This window comes from Pinus tabuliformis, chromosome 7 (assembly GCF_031772625.1).
Source record: "Pinus tabuliformis cultivar Carrire ecotype Pingquan chromosome 7, CPIR1, whole genome shotgun sequence".
In the NCBI taxonomy this organism is placed as follows: domain Eukaryota; kingdom Viridiplantae; phylum Streptophyta; class Pinopsida; order Pinales; family Pinaceae; genus Pinus; species Pinus tabuliformis.
In genome coordinates, this window is record NC_142293.1 from 219,604,332 (window position 1) to 219,623,597 (window position 19,266).

The window sequence follows — 19,266 nt, forward strand, 5'->3', positions numbered from 1 at the left end:
GGGACCAGAATTGCAAGAACAAGTCGTTGGATAGAGCGAAATCCTTATCTTGACCTTGTTGAACTTAGGGAGAGCTATTTTTCTCCAGGAAGGTCTCAAAAGGAAGATAGATTAGGGTTTTTGTAGTAATTTTTGGGACAGAGTTGTTGGGAGGTTGAAGTTTCTGGGTTAAGTAGTTGGGCTATTACTAACAAGTCGAAGTTGCAACAAAGAAGTTTAAGGGAAGGTCTTGAGGAAGGGATGATTTGGTCTCTATATCTCATTTGAAGCAGACTCTAAGAAAAGAAGAGTTTCTTGGTTTTCCCCTTGGAGGGGTTTTGCCTTGGTTGAGAGCCTACATTTGTGTCCTATTTTGTTGTTATTGTTTCTTAATATTGTTTGATGAACATGTCTAAATAAAATAATGTAAAGAAGATAACTAAGATTCACAAGCAAGTATCAAGGTCAAATAAAAATAATTTTAATAAGCTGCCACATTATATTTATTAACATCTCCAACTTACTTTGAGGCCTTCCTTTTGTGACTGATTTCGACCCTGTTTATGGCACACCTAAAGCAAGTTTTGGAGGCTGATCCTAAGGTTACTTTAAGATTACCTAAGGAAGAATGATAGTTTATTTCTAGATCATCTTATGGAAAATCAAATATTTCTAGGGGAAACCTATGAAGCATACGATAAAGTCATTATTGGAGTCATTCGTAAGCAAAACTTGAAGTTGTCTTTGCAATCAAACCTTGAAGATACTAGGAGAAAATCTTGAAGTTGTATTTGCAAGCAAACTTTGATACTTCTCTTGTAGAAGACACGAATCAAGAAGCATAGAAGAAATCCGTGTTGAAGTCTTAGAGCAAGTTATGATAAAGTTGTTGAGTTTGATTATTTGAGGTATGAAGTTTGTTGTAAATGGTTTACTTTTGTAGTGTTTGAATGTATTGTAATTGGTGAGATTGTACATGGTAAAAAAGCCCAATAATTTTAGTGTTGTCTTTTAACGGAGAGGGAGCTGCGCGCGCTCTACTAGGTCTTCCTCGACTGCGCTCCCTTATTTGGCCCTCAGCCCCTTGGCATGGCCCCTTTGGAGGCTCCACCGGAGGAGGCCGCTCTTCAACAGGCCTTTTCAGCATTGGTGAGATCATTATTGCCACAGAGACCTCGCCCTACAGCCTCTAAATTTGTGAAAAAGCTTGATGGTTTATAGGAAGTAAACTTATCTCCAACCCTACCTCGCATGGCTGCCCTTGCACTAGTAGAACGAGGACTCATTGGGAAATTTACTGGACTCTGGCCGTCTCCAAAAACAGTGCAAAGATGGGTGGAAAGGAACTGGTCTGATAAAACTCAAGGGAAAATCTCCATTAGATTTTGTGGGAAAGGGTATTTCACCTTTCATTTTGAAACAAAAGAAGATAAAGACTTAATCTTCCAGAATGGGCCCTATTTCATGGACTCAAAAGGATTATATCTCAACAAGTGGAATCCAGATTTTGATCCTGAGTTGGACATACCAAGTGTTGTTCCTGTTTGGGTCCATCTACCTCACCTCCTCCTTCACTGCTGGGGAGATGAATCAGTTCGAGCTATTGGAAATGTTGTAGGAAAATACATCGATCGAAGTGAACCTAAGGACAACATGCAGGCTTGTGCTCGCATTTGTGTAGAAGTCGATCTAGGCAAAGGACTGCCAGAAGCCATCAAACTCAAGGTAGACGATTGGACTCACATTCAGCAACTAGATTACGAGCAGATTCCATTCAAGTGCAAGGTATGTCATGAATATGGGCATTTTGCTAATCGTTGTACTAAACTAGTAGATTTAGAAAACACTATTCAAGAATAGCAATGAGAAACAGTGAAAAAAAAAGAAAGTTGCCCCTATCCCCAAGCCAAACCTTGAAGCTGGTCCTTCTTCTCTTCCACCTCCCAATCCTCCATCCTCCTCATCCCTCCCTAATTCTATAAACCCTGATCTCCAGCCAGTTACTCAACCCTCTTCTCCTTCCTCCAACCCATTCCACATCCTCTCCCCTCCTGAAGATATTCCTACCCCCGCGGTCCAATCCGATCCCTCAGAATCCCCTCTCCCTCTGATTATCTCCTCCTCCCTCCCGCCTGACCCACCCTCATCCAAAATCACTAGAAGCAACTCAAAGGAGCATGGTGCAACTCTTGACAATCAAAAGAAAATCAGACCAAGAAAAAAAATCAACTAAATAACACAGAAATGAAAATGCCCAGAAGGATATAGCAATGGGCATCCAAAACCCCATAGAGTCCTACGTCTTAGGACAAATAGACAAAGACTCAGCAAACAAGGATCGGGGAGGGAGAGCAACTCCCCGCAACCCTCATTTGAAATGATGAAAGTCCTCTCATGGAATAGCAGGGGACTAGGGCACCCCTCCAAATCAAATGCCTTAAAAGACCTAATCAATCAAGAGAAACCAGAAATTGTATTAGTACAAGAAACAAAGCAGGGACAGCTAGAAATGAGCAAAATCATTGCACAACATAAGCAGTATAAAGGATGTGCTTGTGAATCAAGAGGAGCCTCTGGGGGAATTGCTACGCTCTGGCACCAAACTAATATGAGTAACACGGCAGAAACAATAAATCAGCACTGGATAAACATTGTTTTGAAGAACAACTCAAGCAACCAATAGATAATGATTTACAATGTCTATGCACCAAATCATTATAGAGATAAGGAGCAATGTTGGGACTCCCTCAGCACAAATATAGCAGAAGAAGATAATAGCAACATTATTTTGGGGGGAGATTTAAATCTCATTTTGCACTCCAATGAAAAATGAGGAGGCTACTTCTCCCCATATCCATATAGAAATCAACTAGAAGCTCTAATGCAAGATGGTGATCTTGTTGATGTAATTCCAAAGAACCGCAAATTCACCTGGGATAATCGTAGGTTTGGGAAAAACAACATTATGGAAAGATTGGACAGAATTATGGTGAACGTAACCCTCCTTCCACCTACTCTGTTGTTTATGCCTCCATCCTCCCTTTCACAGCCTCAGACCACTACCCTACCACTTTGACCCTCAAATCCCACTGCCCTTTGGGGCCTCTCCCCTTCAAATACAGCCCTTTGTGGAATGGAAACGCAACAGCCAAAGATCTTATTCAACATACCTAGCGACAGCACATTAAAGGATCGTCGGGTTAGATTTGGGAAAGTAAAATTAAAAGTGTAAAACACGCTCTTAAGGATTGGGCAAAAATCCACTACAAAGAGCCGGAAAAGGAGAAAAGAGAGGCAAAAGCCAAGTTAGAAGGACTCAATAACACAATAGAAAAGCGCGGATACCAGTAGGCAGATAAAAATCATGAAGACAACATTTACAGCCAGCGTTATCGCATCAGAAGAGAAGAGGAGCAGAAAGGGAGAATCAAGTCGAGGCAACTATGGTTGAAGGGCGGGGATAGAAACACGACCTTTTTCCACAAGCAAACCACAGTCTGGAAAATTAGAAACAACATTACATCTATCATAGATAGTGAAGGAAATCAGCAAATCAGCCAAGGTGCTATCAAGCAAGCTGCTTCAAATCATTATAGAGAACTCCTAACTGAAAATGGAGAAGAAGAAGATTACGCAAACCTTTTACAATATCTGTCAAATAAGATCATTGTTGAAATAAATGAAAGTCTAAACAAAGAGATAGAGGAAGAAGAAATAAGAGGAGCCATATAGGTCCTCCAGCCAGACAAAACACCTGGGTCGGATGGCTTTCCAATTTGCTTCTATAGAGCTCATTAGGAAACTATTAAAAAAGACCTCATCAAAATGATGAAATGGATTCAATGCAGAAAGAAAATGGGAGGCTACACAAACTCTACCCACCTAGCCCTCATACCCAAGGAGAATCGACCCACCAACTTCTCCTGTTTCCGTCCCATATCCCTTTGCAACTCCTCATATAAAATCTTTACTAAAGTTTTAGCAGCCCACCTTAAGCCTCTGTTGCCTACGATTATCTCTGAAAACCAAGGCGGGTTTATGGAAAATAGGCAAATATCAAACTCCATTCTCCTTGTTCAAGAAGTAATCCACTCCAGCCATACTAGGAACGAAAAGGGTTTCATCCTGAAGTTGGATTTGGCAAATGCCTTTGATAGGGTCAGGCATTCTTTTCTTATTATTGTTCTCCAAAAAATGGGCTTTTCTGCTCCATTTCTTGAACTCATTAAAGCTTATATCACGAGACCTTGGATTTCCCCCCTTGTTAATGGCAGGCCTGGTCCACCTTTTCAATCTTCAAGAGGACTGAGGCAAGGCTGTCCTTTATCCCCTTACTTGTTTATCTTGATGGCTGAATCCTTCAGTAGTGCTCTTGACCACAAGAGGCGAGTTGGCCTCATCACTGGCATAAAGTACGAAGATGGAGTCAAAAACATTAACCATTCCCAATTTGCTGATGACACCTTGTTAATAGGAGGAGCGTCTGTAACTATTGCTCGAAGATTCAAAGCTCTTCTGGACAAATATATGAGATATTCAGGAGGCATGATCAATCATCTAAAAAGCTGCATATATGGTTGGCATGCCTCAACCCAAGCTCTTCATAACATAGCCAACATTTTTGGGGTACCTTGCAAGCTAAATTGAGACCATTTCAACTATCTGGGAATGCCAATGAGCATAGGACCCACAAGAATTGAAATCTGGGATACAACTCTTGATAAATTAAAGAGAAAAGTACAGCAGTGGGGATCCACTTGGCTTAATCTGGCAGGTCAATTTGTCCTTCTCAAATATGGTCTTTCTTCTCTTCCACTTTACCAATTCACTCTTATGCAAGCTCCAGCCACTTTTCATAACAAAATGGAAAGTATCCTCCGGCATTTCCTCTGGAAAGGGGAGGAAAATGAAAAGAAGTTTAACTTGGTTAGCTGGAAGCAAGTTATCCAACGACAGGAATACGGAGGACTTGGAATCAGATCTCCTAAGCTCACAAACTCAGCTTTTGGAGGTAAGATAGTATGGAGATTAATTGATGAGCAGCAAGCTTGGTGGAAAAGAGTTCTTGAAGCCAAATATCTCAGCAGCCCAACGCAGCAACTATTAGATTACGAAATTCCCACCAGAATCAGCACAAAAGTATGGAAACTTTGCAAAAAAGTTATCCCCTTCATGGCACAAAATATATCTAAGGTTCCCAAAGGTGGCAGCAAAATCAAAATTGGAGCAGACAAGATTATGGGGAACCAGCCTATCAGCAGTCAGCCAGGTACGGATCAAATTCTCCTCTTCCTACACAACAAAGGAATACATTATTTGGATCAAATTTCACAATGGGACATAAATTCGCAGACCTGGAAGGGATGGAGCTTCCCTCCCATTCCTAGAAATCTCAAAAAGAGCATTGACAGTCTTCAGGTTCATCTCCACAACATTGCACCAATCATCAAAAATGGCATTGATGGCTTTCGATGGGACCCCACAGGTTCTAGTTACACAATTCAAGTTGGCCATCATTATTTGTGCAGTAGGGACTATCCTGCTCCTCCTTGGATGCACTGGAAAACCGTTTGGAAGTCTGAGGCCATCCCCAAAATAAAATTTTCATATGGACCCTCTTAAAAGGGAAAATCCTTACCACTGAAAATTTGCAAAAGAGGGGTATAGTTGGGCCCTCCCGATGCCCAAACTGTCAAGGGGCAGAAGAAACTATCCAACACCTTTTCATCTCATGCCCCTTTGCAATCTCTTGCTGGAATGGAATCTCCCCTTCTGGCCCTCCCCCTTGGAACCCCCAACATTCCATTGGTGAGATCCTAAGCATATGGAAGAAGAGCTACCCTTGGCAGCATAAGAAGAACAACATAGTTAAAAGGGTGTGGGATGCTCTCCCCTATGCCCTTCTTTGGAAAATTTGGCTTGCAAGGAACCGCTAGATTTTCAGAGACAAGGAAACCATCACTAGGAAACTATGTAGTAAAGCTAAAAGTCTAACGCTAGAAACCATTGCTACTAAGAACACAAAGAAAATTGATCTTGCCAACCTTTGTGTAGAAGAAAGAGACTTTATTGGTAGCTTGACAGACAACAACAGGGGCATTCAAACAACAAACATCTACAGCCAACATTCCAGCATTCCCAGTCACAGTTGGAAAATTAGAGTTAAACAAGATGAATTCTCATAATGGCTTCGGAACAGTAATTCCCATTCCCTCTTCTTTGATGGAGCTTATAAATCCAATCCAGGAGCAATAGGGGCAGGGGAAGTCATTTATAATCCCAGTGGCGATATCATAGAAACCTTTGAGTGGGGATTGGGATATCTATCTAACAATAGAGCAGAAGCGCTTGCTCTCTATCAAGGTCTTAACCAGCTTCAAAAACTTGGCATCAGTAAAGCGATGGTTTTTGGAGATTCTGCTGCCATTATTAGTCTCATGATCAGCAACCGTAAGGCTTCCAATATCTTCATCCAACAAACAATAAGTAGATGCCAAGCCTTAAACCGCCAAAATTGGGATCTTCGATTCTACCACGTGCTCCGCGCCTTCAACAAAGAAGCCGATAAATGTGCCAACCAAGCATGTAGCAAATCTAAAGGAAATCTCCTTTGCAACAATGTGGAATTCCAACATCACTTACCTTGACTTTTTCTCATGGCCTGTGACAGTGTTTCCAAATCCGATCCCTACATCAAACTCAAGAAATATCCTGACAAGATCCATCTCAATCCCTCCTCTGCCAAATCTCTGTCAACGAATTTTTCACTACCCCTCAATCCTGCTGCCATCTATGTGCTCTCGATCTCTGGTCGATCTCGTGTCTCCCATGACTTTTCCCTCCTTCCCCTCATGAATTCGTCCTGCCTTTCCAGTGGTCCGCTCTTCATAAATCTGCCCCCCCCCTCCCTTCCGCATTTCAGCATTCAGAACTTGAGGCCCCAATCCCCTACATTTTTTCTCTGCCTCCTGTTCAGCAGAAAGCTCTCTGTCGCCTCAGCTTCCTCTCTCTTTTCCCGTTGCTCCTCAGCTCCCTCCTTCTGTGCCCTCTGCAGCGTTAGTCCCTCTCGCCTTAAATTTTCTTCCCCGAAAGCTTACCTCTTCCACTACCCTGAGTCGCAGATCGTCAATAGTCCTGGCTCCATCTCAATTCCAATCTCAAAATCAGTTTCTTCTCATTGCAGCAGGCCCCTTCTTTCCATTCTTAGCAACAGGACAGCATTAACGACTCAAAAAATGGCACAGAGTGAAGATTGTTTACACTATGCAGACCTCCAGGCGGAGTTGGAACAAATCAGATCGCACCAAAGAATTCTGGATGCCAAAATCGCCACACATGCTCGGATGACTAGCAAAAAATATGAAGCTAACCTCAATCTCTTCCTCCATAGGGTCTCTTCGCTTCAGGAGCAGTTCAACGATCTAGCCAATCGATGCAGCCACGCTCAAGATTCTATCGAAATCCTCAAATGCATGCTGGAGAAACGTAATGCGCCCAGCACAAGCTCATCAAGCTTCAAGAATTCTGAAGCGGACAGCAAATCGGATGAGTCAACGGCTCGCTAGATTAGCCATATCAATATAGACTAAGATGTACTGTAAATTCTGTTTTCTTTTATCTCAGTTTGTCAAAATCTTCATTTGTGTATGTTTTCTACAAGTCAGAAATGACAAAAGCTTAGGAGAATTTTGTATCGCAAACATGGAAAATTTTAGGGGCTAATGTTCGCCCAGTGGGCTAATTTTCCATGATTTTTCCACAAAAAAGATTCGCCAATTTCCAATTTTATAAAAGACGATTCGCCCAAATTTTAGAATATAAAATTATTTTACCTTAAAAATCGCCAACATTATATAGAGACTATATATAAAATAATTATAAATTTGTATAATTTTACAAATATATCAATAAACATCTATAATTTGCATATTAGGGATTAGTGAGATTCGCCAATGTTTTAAACTTCAAGAAAATTTACCATCCTTAAAATTTTCCCTAATCGCAAACCACCTCCTAGCTCCGCCTACGGGCCTCAATCATGTAACTCAGGAGCTTAGTCTCCGAAATCTTTTTGGAATATAAATAACAACCGACTGTGTTAAAAAAAAAGAAAAAAAAAAAAAAAGAAAAAAAAAAAAAAGCTTTGTCTTTTATTTTAAAGGGTGGTAGGGTGGTGTTAGGCAAGGAAGTTGACGCTTCCTTCAGGAGGCTGTCACGTCCTTCCAGTGAGATCTAGTAAACCTATGGTTGTATCACTTCCAGTTGTAGTTGGTAAACCGTAGGTTGCAGCTGTTGAGAAATTAAGGGCAATCTGAATTATTCAATTTCACTTGATTGTGACAGCTGCTTGAGATATTACTTCTTTAGATTTTTCTTCTTTCTATTGTTATCTTCAAATAGTTACCAAAACAAGAAGATCAAAATACACAAGTACACAAAATATTGGCACCACGCCAGGGAAAAAACCTCTCCAAAATCTGAGAGGGAAAACCCTTTGAAATATTTCTTATAAAATCTTTATCTTATATCTCTACCCTCTTTTTTCTTTCGACCTGGAGAAACAGCCCACCCAAAACTAGGGGTATCACCTAAAGCCTACACACACAACCGGCTGGTCATGGATAGATCACCCAGGTTCGGGTCCATAAGCAGTGACAATTGCCCCATGAAGACTCGCTCTCGCTACGGTTCCGGTGGGTTCCCTTAACCAAGCCACTGCCTATAAGTCGCCGGCTCATTCTTCAACAGGCACGCTTGAGAAGTTACATGACCCAAACATTGACTCAGAAATTCCTTCAACATCAAATGACAATACCTCTAGACGTGTACCCAAACATACTGTGTGTTTCTGCAGTGAATGACAGTCTGCACCAACAATTTCGGATAGGCTCTTCCAACCTCGTTCTACCCTTGCACTTTATGTAGATCCTCCATACATTGATAGATCGATGATTAGGCTTGATTAGAAGGCTTCGAAAGGCAACAACATTGACTGTTCAAAACAGCGAAAGAAGAACCCTTTGATTTCAGAATGCAATCATATATGAGAATAGTGTTAGGGCTCTTCTAGCCCTATGATACCTTCGCTCTTTTCAATGGAAATATTCTCCTTGAATTTGCGGCTAGAACAGCCTTTCAAATCAACCATACAATTACGAAATTTCAAGACCTAATCTGGATCTATATGCCGTGAGGGAGAGTAGACTCGTTGATATATTCGTACAAGGGAACAAACCTGCTCACTTGTTGCAACAACTCTTCCTTCCTTCGACCTTATCACTACTACTCCTCTTCGTGAGTGAGTGTGAATGAATTGTGTTTTGGAGGAGCCAAACGTAGCCTATATATAGGCTTACCTTCTCATCCATTGAGCCAACGTGAGCCTAGATTAGGCCGACATGTCCCTTTTAATTAATTAATTAAGTTGACGTGAATCTGGAAGGCTTCCATAATTTTCTTTGAGTGGTTTCCTTGCAATGAATTTGTGGGTACACGTTGGAGGGTTTCATCAATGATCTAGGACTTACATTCATTACATTTACATGAACAATAATACATAACTATCTTAATTTACATGACTTGTTGATGGCTCTTAATTAGAGCACAAAAAAAATAATTCTTTGATACAAAAATACATAGTTCCAAAATTTGACATAATGAAGACCGAACCTAGTTACACTATTTTCAACACTCCCTCTTAACTAGGGAGGTATTCATACATACATGGTACATGGATATTCCCAATACAGGAGTTCTCATAAGCAAAGAGTCAGATTAGTTATCCCTCTGTTTTAGCATCATTTTAACCAACATTGTTTCCATATAGAAAGGCCTTGACTAATCGCTCTATCTCTCAAATAGATCAAAGCACAATGTTGGTGAGACCAATGACTTATATACACACTCGTCATTGTCACTCTTAGGGTCATACCCACCCAGGTGTTCTTTGAGTATGCCCTACTAGGAATATTCTCATCTTGGGTTCCTAGCCCTCAAGAATATCGGTCCTCTTGCCCACTCTTGTCTTGGATGCCCTACCACATCCTCAAAGAGTGTCGAATGCTATATGATAACTCAATCCTCCATTTCTTCTCCATTCTCGAAAGACAAAAATGTAGTGTCTATATTTCTCGCTCAAATAGGGACGACATATCAACCAAACCAAGTTTGTCTCGAAAGTACACAAGTTTCTTGTTCAGAAGCGATTTCGTTAATATGTCGGAAGTCTGCTCATCTGTGGGAACATACTCCAGCTTCAGCACTCCATCCTGCACCAGCTTCCGAATATAATGATACTTTTTATTTATGTGCTTTCTCTTCCCATGAAACACTAGGTCCTCAGAAAATCTTATACAGCTGGTATTATCACAATGAATAATTGTAGGGTCCAACGATCCTGCAAATAAGTCAGATAACAATTTCCTTAACCAGACCGCTTCTCAGCTGACTTCACATGCTGCTACATACTCGGCTTCAGCACTGCTTAAGGCAATTGTCTCTTTATTTCTGCTCATCCAAGAGACCATCGAGGATCCTAGACTAAAGCATCCTCCAGTTGTGCTTCTTCCATCCTTCTCACTGCCTCCCCAATCGGAATCAGTAAATCTTGTCAGAAGTACATCTTTCCCTTTCTCATATTTTAGGCAGTGATGTAAGGTTCCCCGTAAGTATCTCAGTATATGCTTGGCTGCCACCCAATGGTCATGATGAGGATCCATTTGGAACTGACTGAGAACATTCACTGCAAAACATATAATTGGCCGAGTATTTACCAAGTACATCAAGGATCCAATTAATTTCATGTACCTTGTGGGATCCACCAGATTGGATTCAGATTTTCTCAACAGTCTCAAGTTCGTGATCATCAGAGTCATCATAGGCTTGCATTCCATCATATCAAACCTTTTGAGAATTTTAATCACATATTTCCCTTGACCCAAATAAATCTCATTGGGTTCTTGCCATACTTCCAGTCCTAGATAATAGTGCATGTATCCTAGATCCTTCATATCAAATTTTGTAGTCAGTTGTTTCTTACATTCCTGAATACGTTCCTCTACACTAGTTAGTAGAAGATCATCTACATATAGTAAGATGATAACAGGTTCATCTCTTACCACTTTGATGTAGATGTTAGGATCATCCAAACTTTTGGTAAAGCCCGGTCTTTGCAAATAAGCGTCCATCCTAGCGTGCCATGCTCTAGGTGCCTGCTTAAGGCCATATAGAGCCTTTTTCAACCTGCCAACATAGCCTTCTTTACCTTTGACTTCAAACCCCAAAGGTTTCTCAATGTAGACTTCTTCATCTATGGTGCCATTCAGGAATGCAGTCTTTCTGTCCATCTAATGAACTTTCCATTTCATGGATACAGCCAGGGAGATCAATGAACAAATGGTCGTATATATTGTTGTAGGAGCAAATGTTTCTTCATAGTCAATTCCTTCTTCTTGTGAGAAACCCCTAGCCACAAAGCTGGCTTTGTATTTGTTTATGCTCCCATCCGCAACATGCTTAATCTTTTAAATCCATTTTGAAGTTACCACAAATTTGTTTTCCGGTCTAGGAACAACTTCCCAAACCCCATTCTTCATTATTGATTGGTATTCCTCATTCAAGGCAGAGTTCCACTTAGGATGCTTGGAAGCTTCTTCAAATGTGGATGGCTCATCTTCTATCAATTTTGACATGTAGGTTGTATATCCAGAGTACCTTTTGGGTTTCTTGTTTTCTCTAAATTTTCCACTTGCCTGATGCCCTTCAACTTCTTGAAGTTTGGAGGTCAACCAATTAGGTCTCTTCCTCTTTTCAGGGATAGTAACAAGTTCACTCGGACCTTCATCTTCTTCTTCTTTGTTGACTTCTTCCTTGAATATAGAAAGATCTTCTTCATCGGAATCAGATGAAATGTCTTTTGACCTTTTGAATGCAATATTTTCATCAAAGATTACATCTTGGCTTACCTCTATATGATGTCCTTCTTTGATGTAGATTTTGTAAGCCTTGGATGAATTACTATATCCCACAAATATTCCCTTCTTGCTTGCTGGATCTAGCTTCTTCCTTTTATCCTTGGGAATGTGGATATATACCGGACACCCAAATATTTGGAGATGATCCACGGTAGGCTTCTTCCCAGTGAAGACTTCCTCAGGTGTTCGATTATTCAGAGACCTATGGGGACTTCTATTTTGAATATAGACAACAGTCTTTGTTGCTTCCCCCCATAGGAATTTTGGTAGATCTTGGTCATGAATCATTGCTTTGACACTTTCTTCTATGGCCCTGTTCTTTCATTCAGCTACTCCATTCTGCTCAGGATTATATGGAACTATAAGCTCCCTCTTAATCCCAGCCTCCTTGCAGAAGGATATAATTTCCTTTGAAGTGTATTCTCCACCGTTGTCAGATCTCAAAATCTTGACTTTCCTTTCTATGAGATTTTCTACTTTGGCTTTGAACTCTTGAAATTTTGAAAAGACTTCATCTTTGGATTTAAGAAGGTAAACACAAGTTTTCCTGGAGTGGCCATCTATAAAGGTGACATAGTATAGATGTCCTCCAAGAGATTTGGTCATAGGACCACAGACATCAGAGTGTATAAGATCAAGTATTTCTTAAGCAAGGGATGTGCTATGTCCAAATGGCTTCTTTGCAATCTTGCCCAATGCACAGCCCTTGCATATACCTTCATGTTCTTCCTTAAGATTTTGGATTCCATTCACTATGGAGTTCAGGGTTGGAAGAATTTTGAAGTGTACATTCTAGCTTCACTGAAGATGTACTAATGTTATTTTCAAAGGTTGTGACAAGACCTCTTGGGCGATGCTTCCAAACATAAATGACAAAAATAAAGAAAAATACATCTAATGTATGTCGCTGAAATGATGGGCAAAAAATAATTATTGAATGTCACATGAAGGGAAGTTTTAAAAAGAAACTCATCATAAAAAAGATTATTTTACGGGCATGAGTGCCAGTCAAATTTGTACCATGTGTGCATGTATTAATATATTTATGAACATGTTAGTTTGTTGGTCATGTATAAATTATTTGAAGATTTTGTAGCGTGAGGATATATGAAAATATATTTTAAAAATTTGAAATAATAGTGAGGTTTTAATTACCTCGAGAGATTTGATCTCTCTTAGCGCTTGGCAAATCTAGAGTTAAGATGGATCTAGGCTAGTTTAAACAATTTAAAAAATCATATATGCATTTGTGTCTTTAAAATGATGTAAATGTATATACAAATAAATTATATTATAATAATAAAAAGAGATAATATTAATAGCAACATTCAAGTAATTCAAACCTTATTATTAAAGAAGAGTGTTGTGCGCACTATAATCTATCTGAGTGAAACTTCTTCCCATGAATTTTGTCTTTAGAAAGTGTTTATTAAGTTGATCACTATGTTTGTTTTAGAATAGGGCTTCTCGAATTAATTTTCAATAATTGATAAATGGATGGTAGGGCTTTAACCTCTATGGAATATCAACATAATATTTTTAGAGAGTTGAGATTTATGTCAAAACTAGTGACACTCTTTTGTTTTTTTAATTTAATTAAAATAAAGTTATAAAATTAAAATAAAATAAAATATATAAAAAAATATTTTCACTGGGTTATTGTTTTTTGGGTATGTGGTATTGATAAATCAGTCTAGATCCATCTTAACTCATTGACATATCAAGAGAGGGATCAAACCTTTCAAGGTGCAAACTTCTTTTTCAGTGCAAAATTTGAGGAAAAGTTTGCACCTCAACAGATTTGATGTCTCTTGACACTTGATAGATTCTGAATTAAGATGGATCTATGATGATTATAAACCATCCTAATATTATCTACCACCTTGACAAAAAAATGAAAACATCTATGCAAAGTCCAAAAAAAACATCCAAAGCTAAAGTTACAGAAAAATATATGAGTTTATTAAATGACCAGAAATTGCAAACCAGCTAAACAAGCTCATTGCCCTCGGCATATCCAATTAATTGACAACCCTAATTTATTCCTCCCTGTATCCAATTAATTGACAACTGCAATTTATTTTTTTGTTGGTTGAGTGACTGATGGTTAATAAAGGTGGGGAATAAAAAACCACGAATCCAGCCCCACAATGGTTTTCCAAAACCATCTTGCGCACACCCCCAGAAACCACTCTTCTTGTATGACACTTCAATGTTAAGAAGCAACATTTAGTGCATGAAACATGAGCTTCGACAACTGCCCCACTGTCCGAACCAAGGAAATCTTCTAGTTCAGATAATAATCTCAATGACAAAGCATGCAGAATTCATTTAACAACATCGGACAGAATTCCAGCAGCTCTCCAAAAGAATATAATGTCTCCTTGTCAACCATGATAGAAATTGTTGAAAATAAATCTTTGGGTATGGAATGATTCTCCATCACAACTTTAAAAAGCTTTCGACTAGAAACTTTGATCCCCATATCGGATGATGTGATTCCAAGTAGACCTGTGGTGTAGCTTTTGCATGGGATAATAAGCGTAATGACTGTAGTTCAAATAAATCTATGCTTTTACATAACCCACGTGATTTCACCTTTTTTCCGAAAGAAAAGTTGTATTGTATTATAATGAGCGTGTAATCTATCGAGCACTGGTATAAAAAGGCCTCTCTTGGAATCCGATCCGGCTCTCCCATTTGGTCATGCTTCAGAAAACTTCATCCTTTTTTTATGTTGCATCTGAAATGGACTATTTTCTCAGGATCCAATGTCTATATAGGTATCGACCCCACCCTCCACAACCTCGAATCCATGATCCCTCCGCCCCTTCTTTCTTTCCTACAAGCTAGAGGTCTTTTCACCTGGGACAAACTAATTCATGAATGGTCCTCCCTGGAACCTGTATGGAAATCTGATCTCCAATTACGCCTTCCTCCCCGCCTTACTGCCCTCTGGCTCTCCTTCATCAACCGCTTCTCTCACAGTGCCTTTACTCAATCTGGGACCCGGGATGCTCTCACTTGGTCCATAGGCACGTCTATCCGGCCCATCTCTGTCAATAGTCTCTACACCGCACTATCTCCCCTCCCTCCCCCGTCCTCCCCCCCTTCCTTCCCAGCCATCCTCTGGAAAGCAAAATGTCCACTCAAATCCATCATATTTTCTTGGCTCCTTTTCTCAAATAAAAACCTCTCCTGGGAGGTCCTACAGAAAAAAGGGTGGCAGGGCCCTAGCGCCTGCCAGTTTTGCTCAGCTGCGACAGAAACAAACAGTCACATGTTTTTTGACTGCCCAGCTTCCTCTGAAATTTGGTATGATCTCTCACTCTCTTATGGGTTTCAGCCACGCTCTTTTGATTCGGTTCAGAACGCTTTTGCATGGTGGAGCTCACAGTGTCCTCAATGGCACGCAATCCTCATTCTCACATGTTGGCTTCTTTGGAAATGGCGCAACAACAAAATCTTTCAAGGCTGCTCTTTGCCCATTTCTTCTATCCTGTCTTCTATTTCGGCGCTCATGCCCCCTGAAGATCAGCCGGGGCTTATTAATTAGATGTACTCTTTTTACATATCTGTCTTGCCATTTTTGTCTTCTCTGCAAGATCCATATATGAATCTCTATTTCAGCTTTTCCATGTATCAAGTTTTGAACAATCTTTCTCTTGCGCCAATCTTCATGGCAACCTATCAATGCTGCTGGATCCAAATTGGATAATGACCCGAACTATGTAACTGATATTTATATCATCTTAATATAATACATAACATTTTTTCCTCTGAAAAAAAATAAAATAATAGATCCTTCATACATGATAAGAAACACGTGATTTCACTATGAAGAAACACGTGATTTCACTTTATAAATGTATAAAAAGAAAATGGGTAAAGTGATATTTATTATTTTTAATAAATTATATTGATTTGTTATATGGTATAATTTACGTTTAATAAAAATTATAATTATTATAATTATGGGATTGGATATTAAAACAAGGACTTGGTAAATAGAGGTTCTTTGAATAAACAAAAGAAACAGATTTGGGAGATAAGGTGAGTTTATTGAATAAGCCAAATTTAGGAGAAAAAAAGAGGAGTTTTGGCAAGGTTATTTTATGTTATGACACTTTTAACCATTGGTGCTTTGGGTTCATAGAGAGAGTGGGGTTCTATAAATGAGCAGTATTTTTGTAGTCTGTTTCACAATCTTTCCCAAAGCTTTGTCAAATTTGAAAAGGTTAAGATTTGCCACTCTACTAGCCATGGAGGGTTTGAATTGTCTAAATCTAAGCTTTCCCAAAGAGAAACAACCTCCAGTTATTTGTGAGCTAGAGGTTTTACATTGGTTGATATCAATGGGTTCAATGCACTGAGTTTCCTCTAAAGCTTTATTTTCCACCTTTTCTTTTTTTCTTCTCCTTGTTTGGGCTTTGCTTCTTGCTCTGGTTTTTTCTTTTCCTCTTGCTCCTCGTCGAGTCTATCATTTTTGTTCCTTGTACATTTTTTTTCTTCCACTATTGCAGTTGTTGCATTTTCTACTCGTGGACATTGGAGTTCTACAACTTCTTCTTCCAATATGCCCTTTTTTGTTGTTGCTTCTTCTCCTTTTTATAATATTTCATTATATGTCGCTACTCTAGCCATTACTTTCTCTATTTCCTTTCCTTTATTATTATTCTTTGATCATCCCCCTCCTTCTAAGGATGATCTCACATTAATTAATGGCCCTTTTATGTACTTCTTCATCCTCCTAAGTCTCAGACTCATAGGGCCATCTATATTTACAAGTATGAAAATGATTACTGATGAATATCCAAGGGTCATACCTGTGGAATCTTTCCTTCCCAAAATTGAAGTTTTCAAGGATGGAAGCTTCAACTTGAGCCTCTTTTACATCTTTGAAATAATAGGATCCTATGTAAAATGGAAGTGGTGGTCGGGGAAGTTTCTTATCCTTGGTGAGTACTACTCCCATTCCATTCACCATGATTAGGTATGTCGCTTCCTATAGGACTAGTTTTCAAGAATAAACTTTAGATTCGGTGAGGAGCCTCTGTCGCACCATATATTCTTATGTATATTCCCTTCTCCACCACAAACCAATCCCGAACTTAGTCAATGGCTTACATTTATGTGTCAGACATACAGGAAGTTGGAGCACAAAATTATAATTCAAACAAAGGGACCAAGAATTCATCACATATCTTATGATAATGTATGTGATTTTTATGCTCCCATATATTTTGACAATAGATATGAATAGGGGCGTCACTTAACTACCTATGCCAACCCATTCTTGGGTAAGCATGTACTAGGTAGGTGATACCTAATATGTAAGATGATGTGTGGAAATATGCATGCTTCCTCGACATTGCATCTTTTGTCGCTAATATAATTTCTACAAGGGACGTGGAGAGTATGTCATCATAGTTTAAAATATGACTAGTAGTTGTGATTGTGTCTAGCAGGGGAACCCAATATTCTTCAAAAAATTTGGCATTTGCTTGTCCATAAACTCTGCAGAAAAGCATTATGGCAAACTTGTAGGTGTTTGTGAGCATTCTATTAGATAATCTCCAAGTTTTCTTGATGTAAAACTTACTCCCGCAACCCATTACTTTTTTAATTCTTCTTTGCAATATAGAGAACATGCATCTATCCATTCATCTATCAATTCAATCTCCTCAATAGGAATCTTATAACATGCATGTAGAGTTGAGGGATGGAATGATGAGATAACTTTCCCTTTGGATTCTTTGAGTATTATGTTCTCCATGACAACTTGATAAATGATCAAGGAGGTAGCCTTTTCACATGGGCACGTAACAAGATGTGCAAGTATCTTGTAGAGATTAGACCTTTTGAGAGATTGGTAGACACCCAGGTCTTGAATACCATCAGGTAACTCATGATAGGGATCTTGTTGAAACATTTGATAAATATCTACCCATTTATATGCCAGAGTAGGATCCATGAGACATGTTGTCATGATAAATGGGGCTTTGATTGCTAGTCTTTGCTTCCTGCTATTATTTAGTTGGTTTAACTTCAACAATGGTTTGTTTGCCACTTCTCCTCTTGTATGTTGTCATAGTTGTTCCTATAATTCACACATGTGAACAACATAGGATATCAACATGGTTAATGTATTTACATAATGCATATCCCTATTTTGTTAAAGGAATACCAACTTCAAAAAGAGGGGCTTTATCTATTAAATATGGTTGTCCCCTAGAAACTTAAATTGTTCGTTGATGGAGGGATTTTTGTTTTTGAAATGGAGAAAAGGAGGAGAAAATATCAATGAAGTGACAAAGAAAATATCAAGGAAGTGACAAAGAAAGATTTCTTGAAGATTCCCCTAATGCATACACTTGGAACAATATATCTAGCTCTAACCAATCAAGCCATAAGGGCAAGTGAAGGCATTTAGGTGATAGTTCCAACTAAATTTTGTCATAATTACATAATATAAACCAAAATTTAAAATAGATAACTAGCCTTAAACAAAAGTCCAAAATCATCAAGAGGTGTATTTCAAAAATCTAAAATAGAGAAGAGATACCATAAAATTATGATGGAAAAGGGACATTCAAAGGTAATATATCTAAGAATATGGATTTTCATGACACTTTTGTAAAGCCACATTGAGACCTTAGAAATACAAATAGAAACATCATTAAGAAAAGGTTGTTTAGGAATCGAATTTATCACATGAAAGAACAAGAAAATGCCCATTTCTTTCCTCCACCCTCAATGCCCTTATAGATGTAACAAGGTTTCTTTTTACTTGACTATAAAATAAATCCCCTAAAAGATCTAACATCATATCAAGTCCCAAAGTTGAGCTCCATGGTTTGATTTATGAAACAAGAAAACTATTTGAGCCCATATCAACTTTAGTAGTATCCATTCCATACATATGTCCTGGCCTTCAATACTAAAAGACATTCCATACATAGGCCTCAGCCTTCACACACACAAACACACACATATATAGAGAGAGATATAATTCAATCAATTAAACAACCATACCCTTGGCATTGTAGTTGTGCACTATATCCCATTAAGGAATAAAATTATCGTAGAGGTATTTAAATATCCTTATGTAACATTCAATACCTAGCTCCAATTTCCTCAAGGAAAATGATAGAAAAAAAATATTCCTTAAAGGCTCTTTTCCAAGATCTCCTAACCATTGCAATTTTCAAACATGAGTTAAAGAATAAAGAAGCTCAAAGTTCAAGTTTAAAGACATGTGCTCCTATCCCCATGGGTATCTGGAAGAACATGTTCTCATTTCATTCACATGGTT